Source organism: Podarcis raffonei, chromosome 13 (genome assembly GCF_027172205.1).
Source record: "Podarcis raffonei isolate rPodRaf1 chromosome 13, rPodRaf1.pri, whole genome shotgun sequence".
NCBI classification, from domain to species: Eukaryota; Metazoa; Chordata; class Lepidosauria; order Squamata; family Lacertidae; genus Podarcis; species Podarcis raffonei.
The window spans coordinates 32,381,922-32,398,898 of record NC_070614.1 but is presented as its reverse complement, the minus strand read 5'-3'; the positions used below and the strand labels follow the sequence as shown (position 1 = coordinate 32,398,898).

Below are 16,977 nucleotides of genomic sequence, written 5' to 3'. Positions count from 1 at the left end.
AGGAAAATGGAAATGTTATTTACCCCTCCACAGTCTTCTGCCCAGCGAGCAGAGCTAGCGGCTGTGATTCTTGCCTTTCAATCCTTTCCTACTCAACCTTTCAATCTTATTGTGGATACTCAGTATGTATATCGCCTTTTTGCTATTTTACCAATATCTTATATAACTCCTTCCTTGGATTCTGACTTGTTTTCCTTGTTTCTCGCCCTGCAAGCCTTACTTCAGCACAGAGAGTTCCCTTATTATGTTGCACATCTTCGCTCCCACACATCACACCCAGGGTATTTAGCAGAGGGAAATTCAAGAGCAGATTCAGCTCTGAAGAACATTTCTGCCTTTTCTCTCTTTTCTGATGCTGTACTAGGTCATAACACCTTTCATCTCCCTGCGAAAGCATTGGCTAAGCAGTTTTCTATTCCTTTGGCCCAAGCTAGGGATATAGTTTCCCAATGTGCTTCCTGTTCTAAATCTCAGCTGGCCATTCCTTTTGATGCTGTCAATCCTAGGGGCACGTCTGCATTGGCGTGTTGGCAGATGGATGTCACACACACACCTGTGTTGGCTCCACTCTCCAAGGTTCACCCACTCTGGATTCATATGGGCTACGCCCATGAGGGGGAAAACAGCTCGGCATGTCATTCAGCACACTATCCGCTGTTTCTAAGTCATGGGTAAACCTACGCGTATCAAAACTGATAATGGTCCAGCGTATATTTCTAAAACATTTTCGGAATTTTGTATGTTGTGGAATGTGAAATTAACTCATGGTGTGCCTGTTAATGGATCTTTTCAATTTACTAATATCATATCCCCTAAGCAAACTTTTTGGCCTCCAGTACAATTGACCCTCCATGAGCCTGCCCCCATTTGTTTTCAAATTAAAAAGGGGGAAGAATCATGGGGCATATATCCAAACTGTCAATATACATTGAAATTCATGTTTAATAGCTCTTGTTCTCTTACAGGAACATACAGTGACCAATCTCAGTGCTATAGAAGCGATACCAGTGCATGGCTAAAAACTAGGAAAGGAAGCCTACCATGCAGCTTGGAATCAGAATTCTTATATTCTTAGCTTCCGGATGGAAGTTGGCTTCGACATTTATTGATTATAGTGATTATTATAGTAGTTATTTGCATTATTTTGTGTTGCTATATACAATGTATTCCTTCTTTAATTTCTGTATGTACTGCATGGTTCTCCAGTCACAAGAGTCGCTTCTCGCGCTCGACATAACCATTAGACTGACATTTATGATTAAAATATAAAGAAAGAGGGCATGTGGGAGCCAGGAAGTCATGGCAAAGGTTTGTAGTGCCACCTGGTGTCTTGCTGACCCAGTGGCCAGCATGTCTGTGCCTTACCATGTATTGGGATTGTATTGACCTTAAATGGAGTTGTGTTTCCTCTGGGCAGTGATGACCCTATATGGTGTGGGTGGGTTTAAGCCTTGGCCGGATGAGGTAACATGAGACACTGGAATGCAGCCATGCGGCTGGAGAGAAAAAAGGATAATAAAAAGTGACCGGAGAGAAGAAGATGTCTGAAAGAGCTGCCCCTCAGTACATGAAAATATGCTAGCTTTCTGCGTCTTTATTTTATGCTAAATTAAGCCATTTGGAACAGCTGGACTGCTACAACATATATACCAAGGTATTACCAAAATGTATACCTGCTGTTTCACTAAAGGACTTTCACCTTTGTGCGCTCAGTTACCAAAGACGCACTGTGCTAGCAGCAGCGCTTGTCATTCACAACGGCACGTTTTAGTTTCATCACTTATAGTTCAAATTCGTTTAGAGAAATCGTTAAAAAAATGGTTTTTTTGCTAATTGTCAGCATTTCCTTTGACTAACTACTTAGTACTTAGGGCTCTACTATACATGCGTTTCAGCACGCGATATTAGTTTTCCATTTCCACAAAAACGCACCTAGAAAACACACTATGGATTCGGTGAGCTGCATTTTTTCTTCATTTTACAGTGAATGCTAAGCGAGAAACACGTTTCTTTCTCCTCCCTGCTTTCGTAAACAAGAGATAAGGTGTAAGGGTGGTGTCTGACATAAGCATAATAAAAGTTAATTTGGGGGCTAAAGTAAATTGGGAGGCACTGGGCGGATCTTTGCACCCCGGCACCACATATACTAAAGACGGCCCTGTGTATCTCTTCTTTGGAACACACCCTTTTTGGTTAATTCCTTAACTAAGTGCAAAGAAAATGGGGCAATGAAGTGGTTGTGGCCTGTGTGGTATTTTTTATGATTCAGGAATATATATTTCTACAACACATACACAAAATGTTATACTACTTGCCTTCAGGATTTCTGCAAAAGAAAATTTGCACGGCTCAAATATGAACCTCGCTCAAATTCAAAAAGAAAAACAAATTCCAAGAAAATCAGTTTGTAATGTCTTCGCTTACCACATTATCTAGAATTAGTAACGAAGACTTGTACCCAAATGACCCCTTCCACTGCTGGAAGTCTTCTTCTGTCAAATGTTTAATTTAGGTTTTAAATTCTGTTTATTGTATATTTTATTGTTATAAGGTGCTTTGATACCTCTATGGAATGGGTATTATATTTATAATAAATATAATACCCATTCCATCCATCAGAGGAAGGAAACCTTTGGTTAAGGTTGAGTCAAAATGGAGGGGAGAAGGGTAAAGGGGAAAATATTTTACGTGAGTGCATTGCTTGCATCGGTGCTTTTTTCTTAAGTCTTTGGTGTCAAAAGCGCCTCTTTTCTCTTTTCTGATTTTTAGAGACAGAGAGCACAACTGGCTGCTATGTGAAGACCAAGTATGGCAATAACACAAAATTCATTGTACAGACCAAACTAGACACTTGATGCCCCTATTTTCATCAGAGAAATGTTGGAGGGTATGATATAGTTTTGGAGCAAGTTAAAAGTTCTAGCAGACCCAAGCTGCTCAGTAAAACATATATAGGATGGCAAAATGGAAGAAGCCACTTGGAATCTGCATGCTCAAAAAGGGAAAGATTTTGGAAGACTTACTAGTCAATGTCATTAATATATCTGCAAAAGAGAGGAAGGGAGAGAAAAAAAGAAAGAATTACATTTCTTTTCTGATTTATAGGGACAGAGAGCACAACTAGCTGCCATTTCTCCTCAGCAGGTTATGACAATATCACTGTGTCAAATCCAAGTATGGCTGCTTGGCAATGACACAGCATTTGTTGTACAGACCCAAACTGGCTCAAATTGAGGAGTGTGCAGCTGCACAGGTACAAGCCCTCAGTCAACAATTTTGATTGGCAAGTTGAAACCTGAAAGATTTTGCAAGACTTACATTCTTTACTGTTAATATAGCTGCAAAAGGCGGGGGGGGGGGGAGAGAGAGAGAGAGAGAAAAAAGAATGAATTACATTTCCTTTTTTAAATATATATATACATTTTAATTAATTTTTTAACATATCATTTACAACAGTCATTTAACATAACTTCCTGATAATTTATTTAATTCTGCATAGTCCATTAATTTCACTTGCCATTCTTCTTTCATCAGTAATTCTTCTTGCTTCCATTTTTGTGCCAATAATATTCTTGCTGCCGTTGTTGCATATAAATACAACTTACAATCCTTTTAATCCTTATTCCCACAGTTTCCCCCAATCTTTTAACTGTATATTATAACCAAAATCTTTGGCCCAATGTATCATAACCGACTTTACCTCTTTATCTTTCAAATGCCATTCGAGCAGCAATTTATACATTTTAGACAAAATTTTATAATCATTATTCAATATTTCTATTTCAAATTTTGATTTATTATCATCAAATCCTTTTTCCTTCAAATCCTGTTTAAACATTTCATTGACTTGGCGACAGTGCAGCCAATCATTCACATATCCTTTAACCTCTTCATAGGGTTTCATTTTCCATTTACTTCCTTCCTTTTGTATTAATTTTTCATGTGTGACCCATTTTTTACTCATATTTGTCTTTTTCACACTCATCGCTTCTAATGGGGAAACCCACCACAGTGCTTTACGTTCTAATAGGTTTTTATACCTATCCCGTATTTCAAATAGAGATCTTCGGAATGTATGTTTACCAAATCATTTATGGACTTTTGTCTTGTTATACCATAAATATGCATGCCAACCAAATCTATTCTCATAACCCTCCAAATCCAACAAATCTGTATTTTCTAACAACATCCATTCCTTTAACCAACAGAGGCAAGATGCTTCATAATACAATTTCAAGTCTGGCAGGGCGAAGCCCCCTCTTTCTTTAACATCTGTTAACAACATATTGAATTCTTGGTTTCCCCCCCGCTAGATAGGTCTTGAAACCATCTTCTGCCATTCCTTAAAAATTGCTGCCCCCTTGATTATTGGAATTGCTTGATAAAAAAATAACATCTTTGGTAGCACATTCATTTTAATGACAGAAATCCTTCCCCATACTTCCAGATCTCTTTTAAATCAATTCCCAACCGGTGTATAATTATTCTGAAGAAGGTCTATATTCTTTGATGTTAACCATATTCCTAAATATTTAACTTTTTTGACAGCTTGTAAACAGATCTGTTGCTGCAACATATCCACCAAGTCTTGTTTCATATTTTTAACTACCATTTTTGTTTTCTTTTTGTTCAATTTAAAACCTGCTACATGCCCAAATTGTTCTATCTCTTCTAATACTTCCTTAGCACTGGTTAACATTTCTTCTATTGTTAATACCAAGTCATCTGAAAAGGCTTTCACTTTATGTTCCTTCCGACCGACTGAAATTCCTTTTATTTTTTCATTTCTCCTTATTGTCCTTAGGAAGACTTCCAGTACCGATATGAATAATAATGGTGATAGTGGGCACCCTTGTCTTGTACCTTTCTTGATTTCAATACTTTTTGTTATTATATTGCTTGCTTTTCATCCTCCCAAAGGACAGGTAGACCTCCTTTTCCTTCCCTCAGCCTTGCCCCAACCTGGCTCAAATTGAGGAGTGTGCAGCTGCACAGGTACAAGCCCTCAGTCAACAATTTGGATTTGCAAGTTGAAACCTGAAAGATTTTGCAAGATTTACCATTCACTGCATTTAATTCATCTGCAAAAGAGAGAGGCGGTGGTGCTGAAGCTCTTAACTATCTACATAAGCTCTTAACTATCTACATGTTATAAAATAATAAATAATTCTGATGAAGATAGAAAAACAAAATACAGTACATATATACCAAGGTATTACCAAAATGTATACCTACTGTTTCACTAAAGGACTTTCACCTTTGTGCGCTCAGTTACCAAAGACGCACTGTGCTAGCAGCAGCGCTTGTCATTCACAACGGCACGTTTTAGTTTCATCACTTACAGTTCAAATTCGTTTAGAGAAATCGTTTAAAAAAATGGTTTTTTTGCTAATTGTCAGCATTTCCTTTGACTAACTACTTAGTACTTAGGGCTCTACTATACATGCGTTTCAGCACGCGATATTAGTTTTCCATTTCCACAAAAACGCACCTAGAAAACACACTATGGATTCGGTGAGCTGCATTTTTTCTTCATTTTACAGTGAATGCTAAGCGAGAAACACGTTTCTTTCTGTCAGGAAGTTCTTCCTAATGTTTAGGTGGAATCTTCTTTCCTGCAGTTTGGATCCATTGCTCCGTGTCCGGAAAGAAAGAATTACATTTGTTTTCTGATTTATAGGGACAGAAAGCATGACTAGCTGCCATTTCTCCTCAGCAGGTTATGACAATATCACCAAGTCAGTGCCAAGAATGGCTGGCAATGACACAGCATTTGTTGTACAAAAGAAAACCAAACTAGACACATAGTTCTGGGGCATGCACAAAGTTCCAGCAGACACAAGTTTTCCCCCCAACACACACCTCCCACCACATATGATGGGAAAATGTAGAAAGTCATTTGGATTTAGATGTTCAAACCTGAAAGATTTTGCAAGACTTACCATGGCGTTCCTTTAATTCACCTGCAAAAGAGAGGAGGGAAGAGAAAAAAGAATTACATTTATTTTATGATTTATAGGGACAGAGAGCACGAATAGCTGCCATTTCTCAGCAGGTTATGACAATATCACCAAGTCAAGACCAAAAATGGCTGCTTGGTAATGACACAGCATTTGTTGTACAGAACAAACCAAACTAGACACATAGTTCTGGGGCATGCAAAAAGTTCCAGCAGACACAAGCTGTTCCCCCCAACACACACCTCCCACCACATATGACGGCAAAATGGAGAAAATGATTTGGATTTAGATGTTCAAACCTGAAAGATTTTGCAAGACCACCGCCCAGACCCTTGGGCGGGGTTGCAGTTTTGCGAAAAGATTTGACTGTAACCTGTTGCTTTGCAATAAACAACCATAAACTCCTAACTCCTCTTGTCTCTGAGTTTTATTGGCGTAACTCAAAAGATAAGCCATTTTTTGCTTACAACAATTTGGATTTGCAAGTTGAAACCTTAAAGATTTTGCAAGTCATTTCCTTGCATTCTGATGAGAGGGCGTTCATTCATATGCTGCAGAGATTTAGTCAATGTGAGGAGCATTTTGGCGAAACTCGAAATGAAAAGAAATTCAAAATGAAATGAAAAATTACTTTATGTTATTTTTAAGAGGGCAGCTTTTTTATATTATTGAGCCTGGATGGGGCTTCATCTTTATTTTGCCCCTGAGGCTTTGAAAAGTACATATATTTTTAAATAGGCAAGTTTTAAAAGGAGGTGCATTTTCCCCGAGGTCAATGGTCACACCTGTTCCTGCTGAAGCATTTCTGTTACTGTTTTGTGGGTTCACTCCTAACTTCTGAAATAAACCCTAAAGAACTCCCTCCAATTTTCCACCTGCCTATACAGGGACAAATTGGGCCCCCACCCCACCCCTTCTACCAAGCATATGCTTACCTCCAAATAAGAAAGAAAACATGACAATGAACGATACAAGAGCTATAATGGCTACTAAAAGTAATCCACAGCATACAAAGCCGCAAGCCGAACAATTTGAGTAAGTGTTTTCTGGAAAAAGAAATGACAAAAAATGAAATAGGCCTGAATTAAATCATTTTAGGCTTTGTTTTTGGCATTCCAATCCTATATTAAATTTGGTGTGCATTGTGGCAAGAGCCCTACATGCTATCTAGCCATAGTGTTTAAAAACAATGAACAACGTCAGGCCACCTCGTATGCCATCTGAAGGAGACTGGAAATCCAGAAGTGTGTCGATTTTGGAGAGAACTCCTGGCCCAATTCTAACATTGGTCTGGGAAGATTGTCTCAGGTGTATCTGCTTCTGAAACATTGCCTGCTCACCCCCAGCCCCCTTCCGAAGCACAACAATTCCTCTGCCTTTTTTTGAGGACTAATCCTTCTTTCCCTATAAACTTCCTTCTAATGGTATTTTCTTTTCAAATCTGAATGGAAGTTTGCATGCACAGCTTTGCTTTAGCTTTAATCACTGTACAGCAGTGCTGGTTTTCAGTGCTTTAAAGCGTAAATGTAAATACATAAATATCCAGAAGCACATCATTCGATTAACTCAAGCAGGAATCTCACCTGCTATTATTCTTCTGCTTTCTTTACCGTCTCTACTTTGTGAATTCTTATGTTTCTCTGGAAAAGGAATGCAGAAAGGCAATGCATGTTTATGGGTTTATGGGTATCATTACTAATACAGGATGAGAAGGTAGCTATTATTATGCTATATGTTTAAGAGTGTGTGCCACATCTGAGAATCCTGGTAGTCTAAATGCAGGAGAGCAAAGGGAGGAACATTTCTCCAAAAATGGTAGAGAAAAGACAGGTTGGCCATCCTATTCCTTCCCTCAGCCTTCACCCAACCTGCCTCAAAATAGCCAAGAATGAGGGTTGTTTAGATGCATAGGCACAAGCCCTCATTCCATCTGGACTTGGCATTTCTAAAGCAGAAGGGAACAAACAGGCCTGTAGTTTGGTTGTCTTCAGCATGGAGCAGAAGTGAGAGAGGCAATTCAGCCTGGGGGATATGTGGACTGTAGGTGTAAAGGAGAGGCAATAAGGCAAAGTGGGACTGAGCCACAAAGCTCCTTGAGGGAGAATCAGAAACAAAGACCAAACAGGGAGCATCAGATACTTATTTGTAAATGGAACTGAGTGGGAGCTTACAATATTTTGCAAAACTGAGTCCTTGGAAGTATTGATACATTTTATTCATTGATACATTTTAAAACCATAGAAACAAATACACCTAAAACAAAAGTGTTTCCTTATTTTCATGAAATATTTCATATTCATTCATTTTGCTGCACAGATTCAGCCAAATTTGAGAAGCATTTTGACGAAGCTCGCAATGCAACATGAATGCAAGGGACAAGATATTTGCGAGGGGAGTCATTTTGGCACAGGAACCAATAAGTGAACTGGAATAGGGATTCCTATCCCACCCACTCACCCCAGCTTCAGAAAGTCTTTTTTTAAAAGAAGAAAAGAAAAAGAAGGCGGCAAGATTTAAAAGATGCAATTTCCCCATGGTGAATACTTCTGCATTCTCCCTCTGATACATTGAGCAAATCGCACTCTTTTTACCAACACATATTTACCTTTAATTAAATGAATTAATGTGGCAATGAAAGTAAGAACAGCTGTGACAGTTACCATACACAGCTTCTGTACAGGAAACAGAGCCCCAAGCAAAGCAGTATGAGGTAGAGCTTTCTGTAAAACAGAAATGACAAAGAAGGTAGTAAATGAACTACAACTTTTTAGGCTTCATTGCCCCATATTTTCAGTGTATCTTACATTTTGATATGGTGCAGCTAACACAATACAATGGCTTGACCCAAGCAGAAGCAAATGTCTTTGCTGAGGACTTAGCACGCTCAACCCAATAGATTTTACCATGTCTCACATTATGGAACATTGCATGGTTAAGTATGTGGACTGTGGCTAAGGGCAAACTCCTTTCTCAAGCTCACTTTTTCTTCGTGACTCATTTCTCATTTCTCCAATCTTCCATCTGGCCAATTTTCTCATCAGTTTGTTTTGGACAGCTGGAGATATATAGATAGATAATCAGCACAATAATTTGTGCCGATTCTTGTGCATTTTTCCTAATACACACATTTTTCTTACAAAAGTCGGCCTAATATAATCTATTTCTGTACATTAGGTAAAGGTAAAGGTACCCCTGACTGTTAGGTCCAGTTGCGGACGACTCTGGAGTTGCAGCGCTTATTTCGCTTTTCTGGCCGAGGGAGCCGGCATACAGGTCATGTGGCCAGCAAAACTAAGCCGCTTCTGGTGAACCAGAGCAGCGCACGGAAATGCCATTTACCTTCCTGCTGGAGTGGTACCTACAGTATTTATCTACTTGTACTTGACATACTTTCAAACTGCTAGGTTGGCAGGAGCTAGGACCGAACAATGGGAGCTCACGATTCGAACCACCAACCTTCTGATCGGCAAGCCCTATCCTAGGCTCTGTGGTTTAGACCACAGCGCCACCCACGTCCCTTTGTACATTAATCTCCCTAATATAAATATTTTTGTATTTACTTTCCCTAATATATGTTTTAATATGCAATGTGTAACTTACATTATTTAAAGATTAGCTACAAATGATTAGTCACAATATAGATCTACCCTGAACTTTCTTATGAAATGCTGCATTTTGATGTTTTTTCCCTCAGACCAGCTTCAAACTGAAATGAGAAAAAGAATGACATAGCTGCATTTTAAGCCAGTGATGTGTATATAGCCAGAATGTGTCACAATAAACACATTTAACAATTTTCCCAGTAGAATTATAATACAATCTATTACCTTGTCAAGTGCTAAAAATGTACCTTGCATTTTTTATGCAGGGTGTTCTTATTGATACCATGGTTTTTTTGAGTTCCAGAAACTACCAGGAGGGTGAAAGTTCAATCAGTGACACAATTTAATATCCAAGGGTGTGTGAGCAAACTTGCATATAATGGTGGGAGACAAAGAAACAGGTCATAATCCAAATTATTTCATGAACTGCTCACCGTCCACCCCCCCTCTTTTAAATGATATATCACCCATTTTCATATTATCTGGAGAGAGAAAAGCAACATGAAAAATGTACCTTCTCCGGAGCATTAGAAGTAATCCCAATGATGCAGAAACTGTTCAGTCCTCAACTATTGAAACGAGAATTGCATTCAACATGCATGTTGTTGTGGCACAAATGAAAGTGAGATTAGAGAAAGCACAAAGTACACCGTAACTTGAACATTGACCAGGAAAACTTAAGGATTAATTATTAATCATCCAGCTATTGTACACAGATCTTTGTTTGTTAGTGGGTTGTTTTCTCATTCCTACAGGTACTCTTACAAAACCAAACATATTTCTGGATACTTCACCCAGTGATGAAGCAGATGTAGTTTTGGTTAAGTGTTAAATACCACCAATCTCTCCTTTCCCCCTCAATTATTCTCTGTGAAGATGGGGTTGAAATTCAAAGTCAGAAGGAAAAGGATGCAATATTTTTATATAAATTCTCTTACAAGTTGGATCCTCCTAAGCAAGGGTCCATGTTGCTTGCAGCCCTGGGACTCCCTCCCTAACCAGCTTGGAGGCTCTCCAGCTGGTGGTGCCACGATCATGCCACTGGCTTTTAGCCAATTGGCGTGGTGGCTTGGTTGGGAGGGGTAGAGTATTAAACGGCAGTTCGATGTGTAGACTTCCTCTTGCTTCGTGCTGCTGAACAAGACCCATTGGAAGTGATTTCAGTGAGCACAAGTGACTTACGTCCCTCTGCTCCATTCTAGTTTGTTTCTTGCCTCTGGCTTGCTTTGCGTCTTGCTTTGAGCGCAGCTCCAGCCTTCCTTCTCTTTGGTTTTTCTGTCTATTTCTTGTTCTTCCCTTAAGGGCTTTACTTAGTACTCTAGTCTGTCATCTTTTTTTTTTAAAATAAACTTTTATTAACCGGCCAATCACATCAAATCAAACCACATCACATAAATTCCAAATTACAGAGCCGAATTTTTTAAATTTTGTTGGGGGGTCCCATACTTCAAGATCTGAGGAAGAATTCTGATTTAATCATTGCTTCTGCATTAATGTCCAAATCAGTCCAAATAAGTCCAAATAGATGTTCAAACAGTCCAAACACATATTCAAGTTCTTTCCAATCTTCTCTTACTGTTTCCACATCACTTCTTATTCATATATTTTCTCTTTGTCTTTTATAGTCTCTTCTGATGGTCTCCTTAAGCCGATAAACATCAATGATACTCCTGTGTGGATTTCCCGTCGTCAATCCTCAGTTCCAGATGGGTCCCATAAATCATCACCTTCGGAGATAAGATCACCCTTTCCATCGTAAATTTATAGCTCTGTCGCTCTTAAGCCTTCTTTTAGAAGTTTCTCCCATGATATTCACTTTCTCCTCCCAGGCTTAAACCTCCGACAGAACTTCCCAAAATGGCGTCGGCATTTTTAACTGCGTCATTAGCAAAGCTCTTATACATTCCACAGTCTTCTAAAAACATGCTTTGGTTCGAAAGTTTATCTCCACACAGCCTTGAATTCACATCTTAAGTCCTTAAAAACTCATTTCTGGCTTTTGACTCTTGAGGGGAGGGGATTCTTAGGGTAATCACATAGTAAAAAAAACAAACACGTTTTCCCCCCTCCCCCATCCGTCATTTGCCATACCGTATCTTGACGTATCTTCTCATAATTTAAATCTTGTTTTTCCAGAGACCTCTTCTATTGCAGCCTTCATTCCTCCCCATTTCCAGAAGTATGTGCAATTCCTTCGTGCCAAATAGTTTCTTTTGAAGTTTTTGCAGCTAGTGGCGCAAGTCAGAGACAGCATCCAGGAGTGCCGAAATCCCACAGGAGGGTTTTCGTGCCTAATGCCCCCATCCCCCTCAAAAATTCGGGGGTGGTATCGGGCACAGCAGGCATACGGCCCCACTCACCATCTTGAGTGGGTTTGGGGAGGCTAATTACCCCCAAAATAGCCTCCAAATTACCTCCTGTGGGTCGGAGAGATGTTATTGTCAGCCATCTTCCTATGCGCCCTCTAGTGGGCCCCTAGTCCATCATCTTTTCATTCCCTCCTGGATCCCTTACTGCCTACCCCCTCTCTTCCCCTTCCGTTCCCTTCTATGGTTTCTAATTGTTTCACCATGCTGCGGCTTTCTGGGTGTGATCTTTAAGGGGTTTAAACTTGGTGGTGGGAGGTGCCTTTAATTCATAGGGGGATCGTGGGGGGGCCTGGGGTTTGAGTGTTTATAAGCTTGCTACCCTACGTGGGGGCTGGGGTAGGAACCACAATTCTGTTATGTATGTGTGTGTGCAGAGCAGGGAATTGCCATTTGTGTTGCACACAGAGTGGGAACTGCCATTGTAGTAAACTCACCTTTATGTGATTTGTTTGGGCAGGAACCACCATTTTGGTGGCTGTGGTCTGAGTGGGAGACAGTTTAACAGCTATTAGCTTTGTTCTCCTATTCTCTTGGCAGTGTGCAGGCTTGATTCTGTTTCAGTTGTCTTTTGTTGGGGTCTCTCATTTTTAGACATCTTGCTGATTTAATATTTAATTTAATAAAAGGCGATGGAAGAACAAAAAGCAATCCAGGAAGCTACTGGGGGATGCGCTAGCAAAGATACAGATGCAGATAAAAGAGAAGACCTTGAGATTCAGAAATATTCCAGAAGAGTAGAGGGAGGATATCTGGAAGAAGATGACTGAAATTTTAGCAAAGTGGCTACATTTACAGGAAAAAGACATAATAGAACCAACGGAGAAAATCTTCAGAGTGAACTCAAGAAAGGCAAAAGTGAACAAATGGCTGGTGGATTGCATCATTGTATTCACATCGAACTGGATGAAAGATAAGATCCTCCAAACAAAGAGTAAGAACAAGTTAACCATAGATGGAAAAGAAATAATAATTCTGAGAGAAGTCCCACCAAGGTTAATAAAAAAGAGACAGCAATTCCAATTTCTAACAAAAGCTTTAAGGGCCAAATCAATAACCTTCAGATGGGAATACCCAGTGGGGATTTCCTTCAATTTCAAAGGAAAAAGAAGATGATTTGAGACATTTGAGGAAACAGATATTTTTTGGAGGAGGTACCGAGGAGAATTAGGAGGAGGGAAAAGCAAAGTAAGAAATGAGGAAGGAAAAAAGGGAGAGCTATCGGATGAGGTGGAAGAAGAAGAAAGAGCCCAGCAAAGGGTGGAAGGATAAAGAACTACACCAGTGGTAATAATCAGACAAACAACTGCTATAAAACTCTTCTCCTTTACCACCACAGATAACTTAAACTCTTTCTACTAACTTTACAATTTTTAATTAATAAACAATGAAATGTAAATTGTTATCTTGGAACATGAATGGTTTAAACAATAGAAGGAAAAGGCAGAAAATAGAGCGTATCTTAGAGAGGCAGAAGTGGGATCTTGCTTGTTTGCAAGAAACCCATGTTAATATTAAGCATAAAATATTATTGGTAAAACCAAAGTTAGGGAAAGAATTCATCGCATCTGATGTAAGAAAAAAGAGGGGGGTTGTAATGTATGTTAAAAGCAAATATGAACCAGAATTGCTATATGAAGATAAAGACGGGGGGATTATAATAGTCAAAATATTACTAGAGGGGGAACCAATTGTAGTAGTGGGAATCTATGGATCTATGGTGAACCGGGTTTGCTTCCCTGCTCCTCCACATGCAGCTGCTGGGTGACCTTGGGCTAGTTACACTTCACGGGATGTGGGTGGCGCTGTGGGTTAAACCACAGAGCCTAGGACTTGCCGATCAGAAGGTCGTCGGTTCGAATCCCCGCGATGGAGTGAGCTCCCGTTGCTTGGTCCCACCTCCTGCCAACCTAGCAGTTCGAAAGTACACCAAAGTGCAAGTAGATAAATAGGTACTGCTCCGGCGAAAGGTAAACGGCATTTCCGTGTGCTGCTCTGGTTCGCCAGAAGCGGCTTAGTCATGCTGGCCACATGACCCGGAAGCTGTATGCTGGCTCCCTTGGCCAATAAAGCGAGATGAGCGCTGCAACCCCAGAGTCGGCCACGACTGGACCTAATGGTCAAGGGGTCCCTTTATCTTTACTATGGATTTAAGTAATGAGAACTATGGGAAAACATGGAGTGAAATAAAAAATGATTTGCAAGTAGGGGGGAAATTAAACTTATCCTTATTAGGGAAAATATCAGTAATAAAGATGAACATATTATCAAGGTTGATGTTTTTATTTCAAAGTATGCCAATACTAGGAGGAGAGAAATGTTTTAAAAATTGGAAAAGAGATTTGGCCAAATTTGTGGTCAGGGAAGAAACCAAGAATAAAACATAAAATAAGGATAGATAAGAAGGAAAGAGTAGGATTTGGCCTCCCTGACATGGAGTTATACCATGATGCGGTGGGTCTGACGTGGTTAAAAGAATGGATTAAATTAGATAGTTCAGATGTATTGGATTTAGAGGGAGTAGAGATGAGGTTTGGATGGCATGCCTATCTAATAGATGAGAAAGTCAAAGTACATAAAGGCTTCCTAGGGCATAAAGTCTATATATAAAATATGGGAGAAATATAAAAGACTCTTAGAACCGAAAACTCCTTGCTGGCATCGCTGGCAGAAATTGTTGCAGTGAAAAAATTAAATATGAAAGAAAATTGGGCCACTTATAAAACTGTATTAAAGAAGAAGAAAATGGAGAATTGGAATTAAAGGTTTATACAGAAATTAAAGCTCATATTAGTGATTGGTTCCAATATATTCAAATTAAGTATAGATTAGTGAAAGATAAAATAGCATTTGAAAAAGAAATATCTAAATTCAATAAATATTTAATACAAGAAAAATAAAAAATATATATCTAAATTATATACAGTGGTACCTCATGTTAAGTACTTAATTCGTTCCGGAAGTCCGTTCTTAACCTGAAACTGTTCTTAACCTGAAGCACCACTTTAGCTAATGGGGCCTCCTGCTGCTGCTGCGCTGCTGGAACACAATTTCTGTTCTCATCCTGAAGCAAAGTTCTTAACCTGAAGCACTATTTCTGGGTTAGCAGAGTCTGTAACCTGAAGCGTATGTAACCCGAGGTACCACTGTAATCTGATCTTAGAGTGGGAAACAAAGGATGAACTGGTTAAAGCATCCATGATTAAATGGGTGCAATATATTGGGAAAAATATTATGCTTGAACAATGGGAAAATAGTGGAAAGAAGATATGAAATTCACTATGTTTTATATATTGAAAGAAAATTACTTTAAAATACAACATAAATGGTATTTAACACCTGAAAGAATAGCAAAAATGAATAAAAATTGTCTGCTGGCGACGTAACACTGAAAAAGGTACTATGATGCATATATGGTGGAATTGTTTAAACATCAAACAATTTTGGGAAACAATATATAATGAAATGAAAAAAAATGTTCAGATATTCATTTAGGAAAACATCAGAAGGTTTTCTATTGGGAATAGTACCAGGAAGTCTAAAGGAAGAAGACAAGACATTATATTGGAAAAGTGGTATTATACCGACAAAAACAGAGTGGCTTGCCAAATTATTGGAGTATTACAATATATCTAAAACAATGGGAGGAATTGGAAGGATCTCAAAAGAGAAGATAGACAAGGACTGGAAGGTGTTTAAAGGATACTTGCAAAATCATATTGAAAAATCAGAACTCCTATTAGAATAAACAAGTTCTGTTATAAATACTGAAATACTAAATAAGATGGATAACAATGTGTAACAGAAAAAGAAGTAGAAAATTGGTTTAAAAGTGTGTGAAAGAAAGTAATAGAAGTGGAAAGAAATTGCAATTGAGTAGATTGGAAGTCTAACACAAGGGTGGGGTGAGGGGTGAGGGATGGTGGTGGGAAAAGCAAGTATCTGTGGGATTGAGTGTGGGTATGTATTTTTAAGGATTGTATGAAATGTATGTATGTTTGTTTGTTTGTATATTTGTAATATTTTTGTATTAATGTTGAATTATTTTAATAATAAAATATTTGTGTTATAAAAATTTTTTTAAAATATTTAATTTAATTTAATTATTACTGGGATCAATAAATAAATAGGAAAATAAATAAGCAGGAGGGAAGAGATTTACTTGATAATTCAACTGGGTCAATTAATTAATTAATTTTACTATTCACAATGGCTCCAAAGAGGAAGGCAGCGGCCCCAGGACCTTATCAGGTTTTAAGGCGTGCTTCAGGAGGACACAGACTCGTTATTCAGTCTGTCTCAGGTGGCCAGGATTCACCTGTGGCTGGGTAGTCTGCTGGTCATTTAGGATCTGTGTTGGCAGGTTTGTCCAGCAACCCTCAGGCCATGTCTAAGTTCATTTCTGAATTTGATGACCCCTTTCAGCATTTTCATTCACAGGAGGAGTCCCAACCATAGCTGTCAACTTTTCCCTTTTCTTGCGAGGAATCCTATTCAGAATAAGGGAATTTCCCTTAAAAAAAAGGGAACAGTTGACAGCTATGGTCCTAACCTGCAGCCTCACAGTCTGGCTCGGATGCGATTGGCAGTTCTGGAGAGACTTGGACGAGCTGTTGGCTAATTTTCTTCAACTGACTATTATTTGGTCGTGACTCCTCATGCAATGTTGTTGGCGAGATAGTTGCTCCCTGGTTGCCACAAATAGGGCCAGGAAGTTTGTTGACCAGGCAGTGGCAAGAAAGGTGTTGGCGCTGGGTGGTGGGGTGATCCACCACTCAGGCATTTTCTGTCACAAGGTTGCTCTGTTTTGAGCTGATGGTGTACATCTCCCTGATGTCTGGCTGGCAGAGAGTATTGATGGCTTGAAGGAATGGCTGCAGGTATGATGGTATTGGCAACAAGCACGGGGCTTGTGTGGCATTGGTTTAGGGGAACGTGGGAGGGGAGGTGTGGCCATGACCTGCCCCTCCATTTGATAGGGTATTCTGTTAAAGGAATCCGGGGGTCTGGATCTCGTCCAAAGTCTGGGGAGGGGCTAGGGCCATGCCA

At 39.3% G+C, this 16,977-nt stretch overlaps 1 long non-coding RNA gene across 3 annotated transcripts; it reads right to left on the bottom strand.

The window, feature by feature from the left end:
- Positions 1-6,899: 6,899 nt before the first annotated feature.
- Positions 6,900-10,178, bottom strand: LOC128401056 (uncharacterized). 3 transcript variants are annotated; one of them, XR_008327417.1, is made up of 5 exons: positions 10,077-10,178; positions 9,561-9,666; positions 8,566-8,680; positions 7,544-7,600; positions 6,900-7,006 (listed from the first exon to the last, which is right to left on the bottom strand). It is a non-coding gene; the product is annotated as an uncharacterized LOC128401056 (long non-coding RNA). The 3 variants fall into 3 exon arrangements; XR_008327415.1 differs by lacking the exon at positions 9,561-9,666; XR_008327416.1 differs by lacking the exons at positions 8,566-8,680; positions 9,561-9,666.
- Positions 10,179-16,977: the final 6,799 nt, after the last annotated feature.